The sequence below is a fragment of the Lissotriton vulgaris genome, chromosome 8 (assembly GCF_964263255.1).
Source record: "Lissotriton vulgaris chromosome 8, aLisVul1.2, whole genome shotgun sequence".
NCBI lineage: Eukaryota > Metazoa > Chordata > Amphibia > Caudata > Salamandridae > Lissotriton > Lissotriton vulgaris.
This window is the reverse complement of record NC_141696.1, coordinates 1,366,411,452-1,366,424,126: the sequence shown is the minus strand read 5'-3', so window position 1 is coordinate 1,366,424,126 and position 12,675 is coordinate 1,366,411,452.

Below are 12,675 nucleotides of genomic sequence, written 5' to 3'. Positions count from 1 at the left end.
TCCAAAAAAGCAAATTGTGAGAAATATGAGCAGTGGATATTACAAAACAAACATTATTGCCAGGACTCAAGCTTGAGATGGGCGACAACGCAATTTAGGTGTAGAAGTGGCTGTTGACAAGAATGTATCCTTCAGTATTGCTTCTGTGCATCATAAAATACACCACAAGACAGTTAATGAGGACAAGGTGGATCCGTGGTGTGACGAGTGAATTAGAAGACAATTAATCCAGCAATAGCAATTAGACGCAGTAAACTCATGGAGAGTTCAAGGAGCACATCACAAAATGGCAGCCGTTATCACCACATAGGTAAGGACAGAGGCAGCAAAATAGGCAAGTGCTCATATGAAGAAAAGATTAAATTAAAAAAGCCATCAAAATCGCGATTTATACCACTATATAGTGAAGGCAGAAAGTGGATACGCGATATGACAAGACTGGGGCTGCAGCATAATCCAGGAAACGATGCTAAGCATTGAGAAGCAGGGACACGGGCTCGGCAGCACAAAATGGCGGCCACCCGCGTCCAAAATCAGTGAAAGTTACCGGCGTAGATAATGGAGTCCAGAAGCACAGCGGGTTGTATCCAGGGACCCCACCAGCTTCCCGACATCATCATGCAGCCGTAGATGAGCGCCGGAATCTCCACAAGACCCTCCGAGGTCCGGTAAGTTCGTCAAAGGCTCACCGCGTCCCGGAGCTCACACTGGATGCCCCATCTCTCGTCGGCACCGAAGCCACGCCCCATGAAATGGTATTCATAATACAAATTTTTGTTTCTGCTTCTCTCACAGTGAGAAAACGGCAGGGAAACGCTCCTTTGCCCATGTGGAGGAGCCACCCCTACTTGGTCTGCTTTTTACCTTTCTTCTTTCTTTCTTAACTTCATTCGGTTTTCCACCGTTCTTAGACACTATTTGTTTCTGTTCTTTACTTTATGGTTTACTCTTTCATGCTCCATCTGTCTTTCCAAGTCTTTCTTTTTCCTATCTGCATCTTTCCTTCTCTTCCTCCTTCGTTCCATAACATGTTCTCTTTATTTGCCTCTCTCACTTTCTATTTTTTTCAAATTGTCACTATTTGTCCTGCTCTCTTTCTCTCTCTCTCCCTCTTTCTCTGTAACTGTTTCTGCTTCTTTGAAACATCAATTGCTCATTCCATTGTAGGTTACTTATACATTTTTCTACAGATCTCTGATTGGCTGATCAAATTGCATGGAGGCCATAAACAGCTGTTAAATGATTTAAACAACAATATCCAAGAGGATATCAGTGGCGCAAGGGAGATGCTAAACCAACTAGTTTATTACATACTCACTCAATAACTCAATAGGTAGCGTGAAGTTGACTGCACAGTGCACAAGATACAAGCTCCCACAGGCTGTGCTGAGAATCTTTCCTATTTTCCTTTGTTGATGTATTACCCCAGGAGTTCGGTTTAACAAATTAACCCCGATATAAAAATGCTGGTTGTAAAGGAAAGTTGTTATCTGATAAAGCTTCCTGCCCAAAATGTATGCTTCAAAAATAATAGCTTACCTGGCAATACTGAAAGAAATACAACCATTCCTGCGGTGCTGAACAATTTTCAGAGTGAGGGTGCTGTCATTAATGTTACACCTCTGCTGTCATAGGGACTGTGAAAATTCTGTATGTCACACAAAGAACAAGTAAAGCACATTAACCACAGCATTTCAGCAAGAATGTGGGATGGATATGGCATGTAGCCTGGTCCTGAATTTTGGAGCTCACTGTGTAAATAAGGCCCTCATGACGATGACTGTCGGTCAGACCTCTGACTGCCATCGTTTCGGGCAGGTGACCTTCCGATAATGAGTCAGTGGTCCTATCTGCCCGAGTAGGATAGGACCGCCATGCAGGCGGTCATAAAATGCTTTTTTCTACGGCGGTTTGTGCTGCCGCCCAGGAAAAGGATGTCAGCACCAGCCACAGTAGAAAAAGGCACTTTGTACACATCCATGCACCGTGTGTCGGGCACAATGTGGTGCATGGCACAGGGTGCATGGATGTGTGTGGGGGTGCTACATGTACCCTACAGGCCACTTATCAGTGGCTCAATTGGGACACAGTCTGTTTCTGTCTGTCTTTTCATGGAAGTGGGGCCCCCATGAAAAGGCAGTCGGAAAGGGGCATCCTAATCTCAGCAGATTGACTTTTTCAGCATCCGCCACCTACAAATATAATGTACATAGTGGCTTACTATGTTAGGAACAACAGGTATTATTTATTCCCATCTATATACCATGGATATCTATGATTGAATTTAGACGCATTATGGTATACGCGCTCAAATAACACTATATATATCTTTTTAGTATCCGCTGCCCACGAGCATTATGTGCCTAACAGTTTACTACATCATCGCTTAATGTCAACCTATCTAATATTTGAATATCCGCCATATAAGAATTCGACGTGCGTACCTGCTTACCGCGTCATACATATTGGGTATTAGATATCCTTATATATACATAAACACTGTTTCTGTAACGTATGGCATGATTTGCGCATTACGTTAATTGCACTATGACGGATTCTATTAAAATCTCCTGCTGGCACATTTAAGCAAAACATCAGGAGCATTGTTAGATTGAAGTGTAGTCAGCTTGGCTGATTAGATATATTGCATCATTGTTTATAGTAAACCATTCATGCTCCTTATACAATAGTTAACTTATAAGAAATAGTGCCTACATCCGACAAACATAAAGGGGCTCATTAGAATGACGGGCAGACAAAGTCCGCCCGCCATCCTGTCGGAATTCGGGACCACCCGCCATTAGGGCGGGGGTCCCGTGGGGGGTATTAGGATGTGCCCGCCACAATGGCGGGCACATCCTGCATTTATAGCATTGTGGAGGGTGGTGCTCTCTGCACCGCACGCCACAATTCTATGAATGCATTAATGCATTTGCATAAACAAAGCGGCAGGCACCGCACTGTGCCTGCTGCTTTGTTTATGCAAATGAAGGGGGGTACCACAGATACCCTCCGTGTGCACCCCCACCTCTCCTTCACACTGGGGGCCCGCAGGGGGCACCCAGAGTGAAGACCGCATGCCTGGAAAGGCATCTCCCTAAGCCCATCATAATATGGCTGGCGGTAGACACTGCCACCATATTAATCCTTTTCCAGCGGACGGTCTTTCCGTCCCCGCGGTCCTCCCACCATCCTAATATGGCGGGGGAATTTAGGTGCGGATGGCGGGTGGATGGCGGGGGCAGCCTGGCGGGGGCAATCCGCCCGCCATCCTAATGGGCCCCATACTGTTCACTGGTACATAATACTGGTGGTTGCCTATTTCAAGATGGCGACCGTCTTTTTCTTGAGTAGGGCGTCATCAGTATATACGATGCACCTGGAAAAATGTGTTAAATTGGAAGGTATAAATAAAGCAAGATATCCCGCCTACTTTACAATGGCATTTCACATTTGAGGAGCGTATCGCTGCTATCACAGACTGGAATTATATCCTTATATTAAGGTAAGCATAGGGTGCAGATAAACTAGTGGGCATTAGTTAGCTGGCTATTCTATCTGACTTCATTTATGACTCTATTTATCATATGATCGCCGTATCTGTTTGAGTCTAGTTTCAGCACCATAATGTATCCGTACCTTGGGGAAGGACCCTCGATCTAATGTAGCATGTATCGGGCAATTGCATTCATCTGTGGATTTATCCTTATTGCCTATGACAAGTAAGCCCTTTAGATCCTCCTTCATATGTGTTAGAGTGAATTAGTCGGTATTAGTTAGTTGGTTATTTTTTTTTACTCCATCTATCGCATATTGAAGTGGAAACTCTTTTGGGTCTAATTTCAATTCCACAATGTTTCTGTATCGCGGTTAAAGACCATTGTTCGAAAGTAGTGCATATCGGGCAATCGAATAGATCGATGGACTAATTACCAATAACAAGTAAGTTCTCTACATTCTTTTTCATTTGAAAAACAGTGTCAGGTGCGTTACAGACAATAGACCAGTTTTCTTTTTAAATGTCTTATTTTGCACTCTTGTTTTCAGAACTTAATGTGCCGCACAACGCTGGATACGGAAAAATTACCTAGGTTGGCGTCTTATATTGAAGAGATACTCACAGAAAGAAGAAAATAATAAAAATAGCGAGTTTAGGAGTAAGCATATTACATTCGCATTATGGCTACAGCTTTTAAGATAAATCTGCAATAAAATTAATATGGTGCATCTTGTTCTACCATAGAGTTATAAGATTATAGTCCATCGCCTATAAGACTCCAGACAATTGCTTAAGACCAAAGATAAGTGTTATATGTAGAATCTTTGGATCATTCTTAAACGAAGTAAATGTTAAAGGTCTTATCTTTTTTTCTAAACGTCATTTATTATGTTATTAGGTTGGAAACATACACTATATCCTGAATTACTCTTGTGCCTTTTAGCCCTGGTTCACAACCGCTTTTGAGTAATAAATGAAGCCAGCCTGTCACCTTTACAGCTTTCTAACTTTTAAGTAAGTGAGGATTCAACACTAGTGTGCATTATTGGAGTATGTAACAATCGATTAAAATCTTAGATACTAATATCTAGTACTTGTTTGCTAATTTACAGATGTCCTAGTATAAATTCTGAGAGGAAATAGATGAGTGGCAAAAAATATTTGATAGGTACATAGGAAGTGATTACCTATAGCCACTGTATAAATATCACAATAACATTATTCTAATCTTGTAAATACATTTTTTTAGCTGCCTTATTCTTATTTTAATTTTTTTCACATGTTTTTCATCTCTCTAATCTCTCTTCAATGTACATATAGGGGTTCATGTGTTCAACAAACTATGTGTAGTGAATATGCACATCAGTTTTATGTTATGTATTCATGTTAGACTGTTTGCATTATACTGTAATTTGTTGAGAGTTGTTTTACCAACCCACATATAAGATGTCAGAAATATAAAATAAGATTAAAAGATGACCTGTATCAGTTCAAAAATGAAATGATCGTATATTAATCAAAGTGCTGTGATAAATATTAAACTGTTTTTGACCTATTTGGGCAATGATGTACAATAAACATTCTAATTGCTTGTACAAGTTATCAGTTAGTAACCACGGTGTCATTTTATGTTTCACTCAGTTCTTTGCAATAGACGGTACCCTGATGAAGGCAGCAATGCCAAAAACGCGCATAGTTCTCATCTACCGCTTGCCCACATCAAGTTAACGTCTTCTCCGTACCCCAATAGATCAATGGAGTACTATACAGGATTATTGAAAGAATCAATTCAGATATAAATTAATTATTATTTAATGTGTTGTCAAAGTCACTTAAATGCAAATATGTATACATTCTTGATTGTGTCTCAAACAGAATATCTAAAATGATTGAATAAATAATTTTCTATATAGAAAAAAGATAAAAAATGAATATATTTTTCTAAAGTTATGTGATTATTCATAATTTTATGAATGTAACATATTACTACGCACTTGCAGTTACCTGTCGCTTGATTAAAAAGAAGCTTGCTATTGGTCTTCTCACACAAAAGAACGTCTGATAATGAGTCAGTGGTCCCATTTGCCCGAGTAGGATAGGACCGCCTTGCAGGCCGTCATAAAATGCTTTTTTCTACTGCGGTTTGTGTTGCGGCCCAGAAAGAGGATGTCAGCACAAGCCACGGTAGAAAAAGGCACTTTGTGCACATCCATGCACCGTGTGTCAGGCACCATGTGGTGCCTGGCACAGGGTGCATGGATGTGTGTGGGGGTGCTACAAGTGCCCTCCAGGCCACTTATCAGTGGCTCACAGGGGACAAAATCTGTTTCTGTCTGTCTGTTCAAGGCAGTGGGGCCCCCATCAAAAGGCAGTTGGAAAGGGTCATCCTAATCTCTAAGGCGATGCCTATGTAGGCACTGCATCAATTGTAGGGATAGGAGTCAGACCGCCGTCCGACAGGATCTTGGATCCTGTCAGAGGTGGTGGTCTTTCCCCCGACCTCTTAGCTCGGACCGCCAGTATAATCCAGCAGTCAATCCGGCAGTCAGACAATGGATTGAATGTTGGGCAGACTGCCACCGACGCCCTGTCTGCCCGCCATCATAATATTGCCCTAAGTTACTAAAGCATGTTGTGGTAGCATACGGTTTTGCTGAAAAATCTATATATTGCATAAATGATAACGTGTGGTAATTGGGTTTCAGAAAATATTCATCAGCCCATCACCAAGTTCTGAGCCTATTAAAATTTTTGTTTCCTACCCACTTCATAATTATGTTGTACATTTTGCAATATTAGTACAGTTTATTTACAGGTCCTTAAATGTGTTAGAAGAAAACTGTCATCCTTCAGCCATTCCTTTCACACTTGCTATACCCCAAGATTGTCAGATAATTAACTCTAGAAAAATCCTTTAACTTTGCAGTCAGAGAAAGAAAAGTAAACACCAATTTACATGTTCTATGTTAAAAGAATAAGCAGAAATATGTCAAAAGCCATAGCCTGATATGTGACCTCTGTCTTTGAACCACAGCAAATGTGAAAAGATAACAAAATGTAAAGGCATATGCATTGCTGAATCATATTCTGATCTCCAGCAGGTTTTTTAGGGGGATGCAGCACCCCCTGCACTACTAATTTTAGCACCTATGAACTGTTCTTGTAAGATTTGGAGAATTAGTGCGGAGATGTTCAATAGGGAAATTGGGAGGTTTAACCTTTGATCAATACATCTGCTTCCTTTGCATTCAAGAAGTCCAAGGCTTCTGACCTTTTCTGCTTGTCTGCTCTATGTTAAAAATGTTTGATTATGTCATGGGAGACAAATGTTTCTTCATAATTTAGGCCAGAACAACCAAGGCAGCAATGACGTTTGACAGAGCTCCTCCAGAGCCTTAAGGCTGTTATCATCTTTTTAACTTTTGTAGTACTTTCAGATGTATAGTCATGTATTTAAAGTTTGACATCTTGTTTGATGATATTTTTTTTAACTTGGTTTGGTTTCTAATATATTATTGGTAATCTTCACATGGAGTTTGTACACAAATAAATAAATACACTGAAATTGAAATCCATTGCACTTTCATTTTGCCATTTTAACATTTAATTGACATTTAAGTGTGAGGTCCAGTTTTTGGGACAATACATTTGTTTTTGAATCCAAAACCTTCATTCTCTTTTAAAATTTGCAAAAGCCTTTAAAAAATAATTGCAAATTCCTATGATTTTTCAAATCCAAAGTAATTTTGTTCCTACTTTCATTGACCACCAGGATGCTTCTAATGAGGCAGCAGTTGCGTTATACAAATCTTCATTCAATTCACATGCTGGAGGGTTCAATACCTCCCTAAACAGTTGTTAATAAATAACCTTGCTAGACAAGGCAAGATCTGTGTCTTCTTCTGTGTCTAATCCTTAATTGCCCAAGCTGACTTGTCTGACCAATTTTCCAATGATGACAAGCAGTCCTTCGGCCCTACTAGAAGAAGGCCTTTGATTCTTGAAAAATGTTGTGCCTCTTGAATTGAAAAATAGGACTAATTAGATTTCCGAAAGCCCTCATGATAACATTAAAAAACAGAGAATTTTTAAGTGTAAAACAAAGGGCCAATTGATTTTTAAAGAGGAAACTCATGTGAAAAAACACCCTTTATATTTGCCTATGGAAAACATAGGATTAAGCCTCAATCAATGCTTAATGGGTCTCTTTTCTCATTGAGGAGGTAAGTGAACCACTACATTAATTTGTATTCGCTTATCAAAATTAAAGGGTGAACACTTAGGGTACTTTGATCCTCACAACATAACAGTAGTATTAAAAGTGCCTTAATTAAACTAATTTTGAAACTGATCATTTGAAGGTTATTATACATTTTATTCACTTCGTCTTTCTTGAACCTGGAAGAACTGTTTCAGCATAGTTGCAAAGGATAGATTCTGCAAATTGCTGTGCAACCATACTTGCTTCTGAGTATGTCCTAATCCCTAGAAAGGTAGGAAAGTAACAGATTGAAGAAGGAATGTGCAGACCATAAATTCATACTATGATTGCCATTTGAAGTCTCAAACACCAGGCAATATGTTATGTTTTCAGAAATGATAGGCCACATATTGTTTATTTGTCTTCTGAGATTAATCTTCCAGTCTCATACAAAGGTAAATAACTAACCTCATATTAGTAATTTATCAGAGTGAGGCACTAGAAAAGAATAGCACTTACCATGTCAGTATGTGTGGCTATTCATAATCCAGATGAACCATTCCTCTGCAGTGATTTATGTTTGACAACGTGGTCACACGTGTTCATCCTTATTACCCTATCAACAAGTCCAACAAGCCTAGTAATTGCGATTCCCCTATTAACATGACCAGAGAATCTGGATTTCATTAAAGACACGGAGGCTAACATTATGCATTATCCTTTAATTATCCTTTAATGATTCTCTGGTCATGTTAAAAGGGCAATCGCAATTTCATTAAAAGACAGGTGGCTACATTATGCATGTTGGTAGCTGTGAAGAACAACATCAGACATGTGCTCGATAGGTTTGCAGTAATGTTGAGCAAATGTGGATGCATTGCACCAATCCGCAGCTCTGAGGATATCATCCAATTTAGCACCAGAGGAGAAAGACTTACTGGCCATAGCACCTCTAATAGAGTGGGCTTGGAATTTTGATAAGTTAACACCAGCCAGGATCACAGCGGACTTGAACCATCTGGCAATAGAAGAAGAAGAGATGGGCTTGAAGGGTTTAACAAAAGAAATAAGCAGTTGATTAGTGCCTGGAGGGCGAAGGTCTTTCATTCTATTGTCATATTCCAACATACAGTTAAAAACACAGAGCTTTTTACACATATCAAACCAAGGATAGAAAATAAAGTCTGACATAGTCTTGGTTCTTCTAACAATTTCAAATGTAACACCATACATATCATAGGATCTGTAAGCAATATCAAGACATTTGATATCAGAAATTCTACGGCAAGAAATAAGGCATAAGAGAGTTGCTAGTTTAATAGAAAGACATTTCCTATTAAGAAATGAGTTATCAGGCCAAGAAATAAAAAGATCAAGAATAGCCTTAACATCCAACATGGACTGGTATTTAGGTCTATGTGGTCTCTTTAGTCTGATGCTTTTGATGACTCTACAAATGATAACGTTCTTACCTACCGTCTTACTGTTGACAAGGGAGTGACTGGCAAAAATTGCTGATCTATAGCAGTTAATAGATCCATAAGAAGGCCATTATCAAATTGTTCAACAAGAAAATTAACTATGTGTACGACAAGAGCCTCCACGGGATCCAAGTTCCTCTCCATGCACCAACAAAGCCTTTTTCTCCAAATGTTGTTGTACCTATAATGCGTTCCTGGGGCCCATGATTCTCTGAGGAGAATTGCAGTTGATGACGAAAGGCCTGACAATTAATTGGATCTCCTGACACTTTCTAGGCAAGAAGGTTCCAATTGCCGGAAAGAATTAGATGGTGATCTCCGTCTGCATATGTGACCAGACCTTTGACGGCAGGAATTAAGAAAGGAATTTTGTAGGCTAATTCCAGAGTCGTTGGGAACCAGGTCTGAGAAGGCCAAAATGGGATTATCAGAACCAGGGAGCACTGGTCTTGCCTGACCTTCTGAAGAACTCTCTGGATCATTGAGAAGGGGGGAAAGGCGTAACCCCGAAGGTCTGACCAGGACTGGAGAAAGGTGTTCACTGCAAGTGCACCCGGATCCGGCATCAAGCTGAAGTATTTCTCTAACTGGTACATTAACCAGCTCGCAAAAAGGTCCACATCTAGTGGACCCCAAAAACAATGTAGGGTGTTGAAAACAAACGGGTCAAGTTTCCAGTTGCTGAAATCTAAGAGGAACCTTGAGTTCCAATCTGCAGAAATATTTGCCTTTCCCGGAAGATACTTCACTTTCAGGGCAATCTTGTGTTCCAGGCAAAACATCCACAGCTTCTTGGCTAAATTGGAGAGGTCTGCTGATTTGGTGCCGCCAAGGCAGTTGATATAAGAGACAGCAGAGATGTTGTCCATCTTCAGGATAACAGATCTCCCTTGAAGTGAGTATCTGAATCTCATTAGAGCGTATAGGCCTGCTGTGAGTTCTAAATAGTTTATATGATGGAAGGTCTCTGAGAGAGACCATACCCCAGCAGTGTTCTGGGTGAGAAAGCGAGCACCCCAACCATGAAGACTCGCATCTGATTTCAGAACAAATTCCGGAGTAGAGTCAAAGATTGCTTTGCAATTCCAGGCGTCCAAATTCTCCAGCCACCAAGAGAGTTCCGACCTTGCTTCATGATCCAATGTTACAAGATCTCCGTACCACAGGCCAGATCTGAGAGCCTTCCAAGTTTCAAGTTTGTTTATTATGTTTTGGATCTCCAAAGAGGTCCACATAAAGAAAAAGAATACATAAATCAAAATTTCTCATAAAAATACAACGAACAGTAACAAATTTTTACCAAAAAATACTAAGTAATCAGCACAACACAGTTAGATAAAAACCATCTAATAGATGTCTAAAAAACATTTTAAAAAAACTAAAATGCTAGAGCAGAACATTTCATTAGGAGCATTATATAGAGCACATAAGAAAGAATTGGCTGTAAGGATATTCAGTTTCAAACAAATTTGTCTAAACCACTTACGACGAAATAAACAAAGTGCAGGACATACAAAAAGAACATGCATGAGGTCCTGAATTGACAAATTACAAAAATTACACGTTGCAGAGCAACCATACCACTTAGCCATAAGCTTATTAAGAGGGAGTAGATCCTGCCTCAAAAGAAGGGTTGCATGCGTTTTAATAAGTACGTATCAGTAAGAGGGGATACTCTTTTCTTTGCAAGTATAGAATCCCTATCCAGCCTAAAGCTGAGATCCCACGAGGCCTGTTTTAAAAGTGATTTTACCTGTACAGCAGACAGAGTAAAAAGAGTGCTCTCCTCCAATTGCAGAAGCACAGCAGCTTTCCTGAAGTTCTTTACAATGGAGGAGCACTCCCTTAAAGTGCCCAACAGTTCCGACTTCATTAAATGTCTCATTAAATGTCTCAAGGTACCCATCTCTCCTCTGGCTAGGCAGGTTACCCAACGCACTATCCCTGCTAGGCCCTGCACCCAGCTACTGCGGATGCCAAACTCAAGTCTCAGGGATGCCACTGTGCAGGCGGTGTTAGTGGAGGCTAAAAACCGTAAAATGTTTCCCTCTGCAACATGTAAGAAACCCCATTGCCCTATATCAACCATTTCAATACCGTACAGAAGGGATGACAGGATTTTTGCCCTAAAACCCTCTAGCATATGAGGAAAATGTCTTCTCCCGGTTGCAGAGTACAATGCACTCAAGCTTTTTCCCTGAGACAGGGCCTTCTGGGAGTTGTTATCGATGTGGGCCTTATCACTTAGGTTATCAGATATTGTTTTCCCCAGGAAGACATAAGAATTAACCACCTCCAATTTATGACCTCCTACGGACCAACCAAAGTTCTCATATTTTGTTTTTTTCCTCCTTGAAATAATCATAATTTGACTTTTGGCCGTATTTATCTTTAAATAGTGACGTTCTGCAAACTGGTGAAGAGTATGTAGACGATTATTTAACCCCTTGGGCTTAAGGTCCAATATAAGAATATCGTCCGCATATAACAGACAGGAAATTGTAGATCCCCCTAATGACGGGGCGATACCTTAACAAGCAGATAAGGACATGGGGAGATCTGAAATATATAATGAAAAGAGCAGAGGCGCCAAAAGACAACCCTGCTTTAATCCGTTAATAGTTGGAATCATTTGGGATAACCCCCTTTCCCCCCCCTTGCAGGACTTGACACCAAGTATCCGAATGCAAGGCCATAACCAAATCTAACAGGAGCGGAGGCATTCCCAAAGCCGCTAGTTTTCTCCACAGCAACGGCCGATCCACTTTGTCGAACGCTGTGGAGAAATCTATAAACGCCGCATATACTCTTCCTCCACGAACCCTGACATATTTATCGGAGATTATCTGCAGTGCGGTGAGGTTGTCCAATGTGCCGTGGCTCTTGCGAAAGCCTGTCCGTTCTAGAGGCAAAATCTGATTCCTCTCCACCCAGTCATTTATGGCATATAGGAGACATTTGGAGAAAATTTTACCAGTTGCATCAAGAAGGGCGATTTGCCGATAATTCTTAGGTTCGTTCCTATCTCCCTTCTTCAGCAATGGCACCAAAATGCTCCCTTTCCAGGACAAAGGGACAGATTTATTCAGGAAGCAAAATCTAAATAAGGTAAACAAGATTTTACTCCAAGAGACACGGTACTGCTTCAGGACAGATATGGGGAGCTCATCAGGCCACATTGCACCTGAAAGACGAAGTTCTTTTATAGCCAATTCGACGTTTTTTTCGGACGGGAAATCTATTAAAGGATCTCTATCATTGCAAAGACTCACATTCTCTGCCGCGGGCCCATTACTGGCATATAAATTTACAATATAATTAACCCATGTTTGCTCACATATGTGAATAGGGCGGGGACTGGCTCTTGTTCCACAGCCCTCCCCTATTATAGACCAGAACAATCTAGCGTGCCCGTTCACTGCAGCCTCACGCAGATTGATCCAGAGAGAGTCCTCTTTTTCTTTTTTTATTTTGAGCCTAGACCTTCGTCTCCT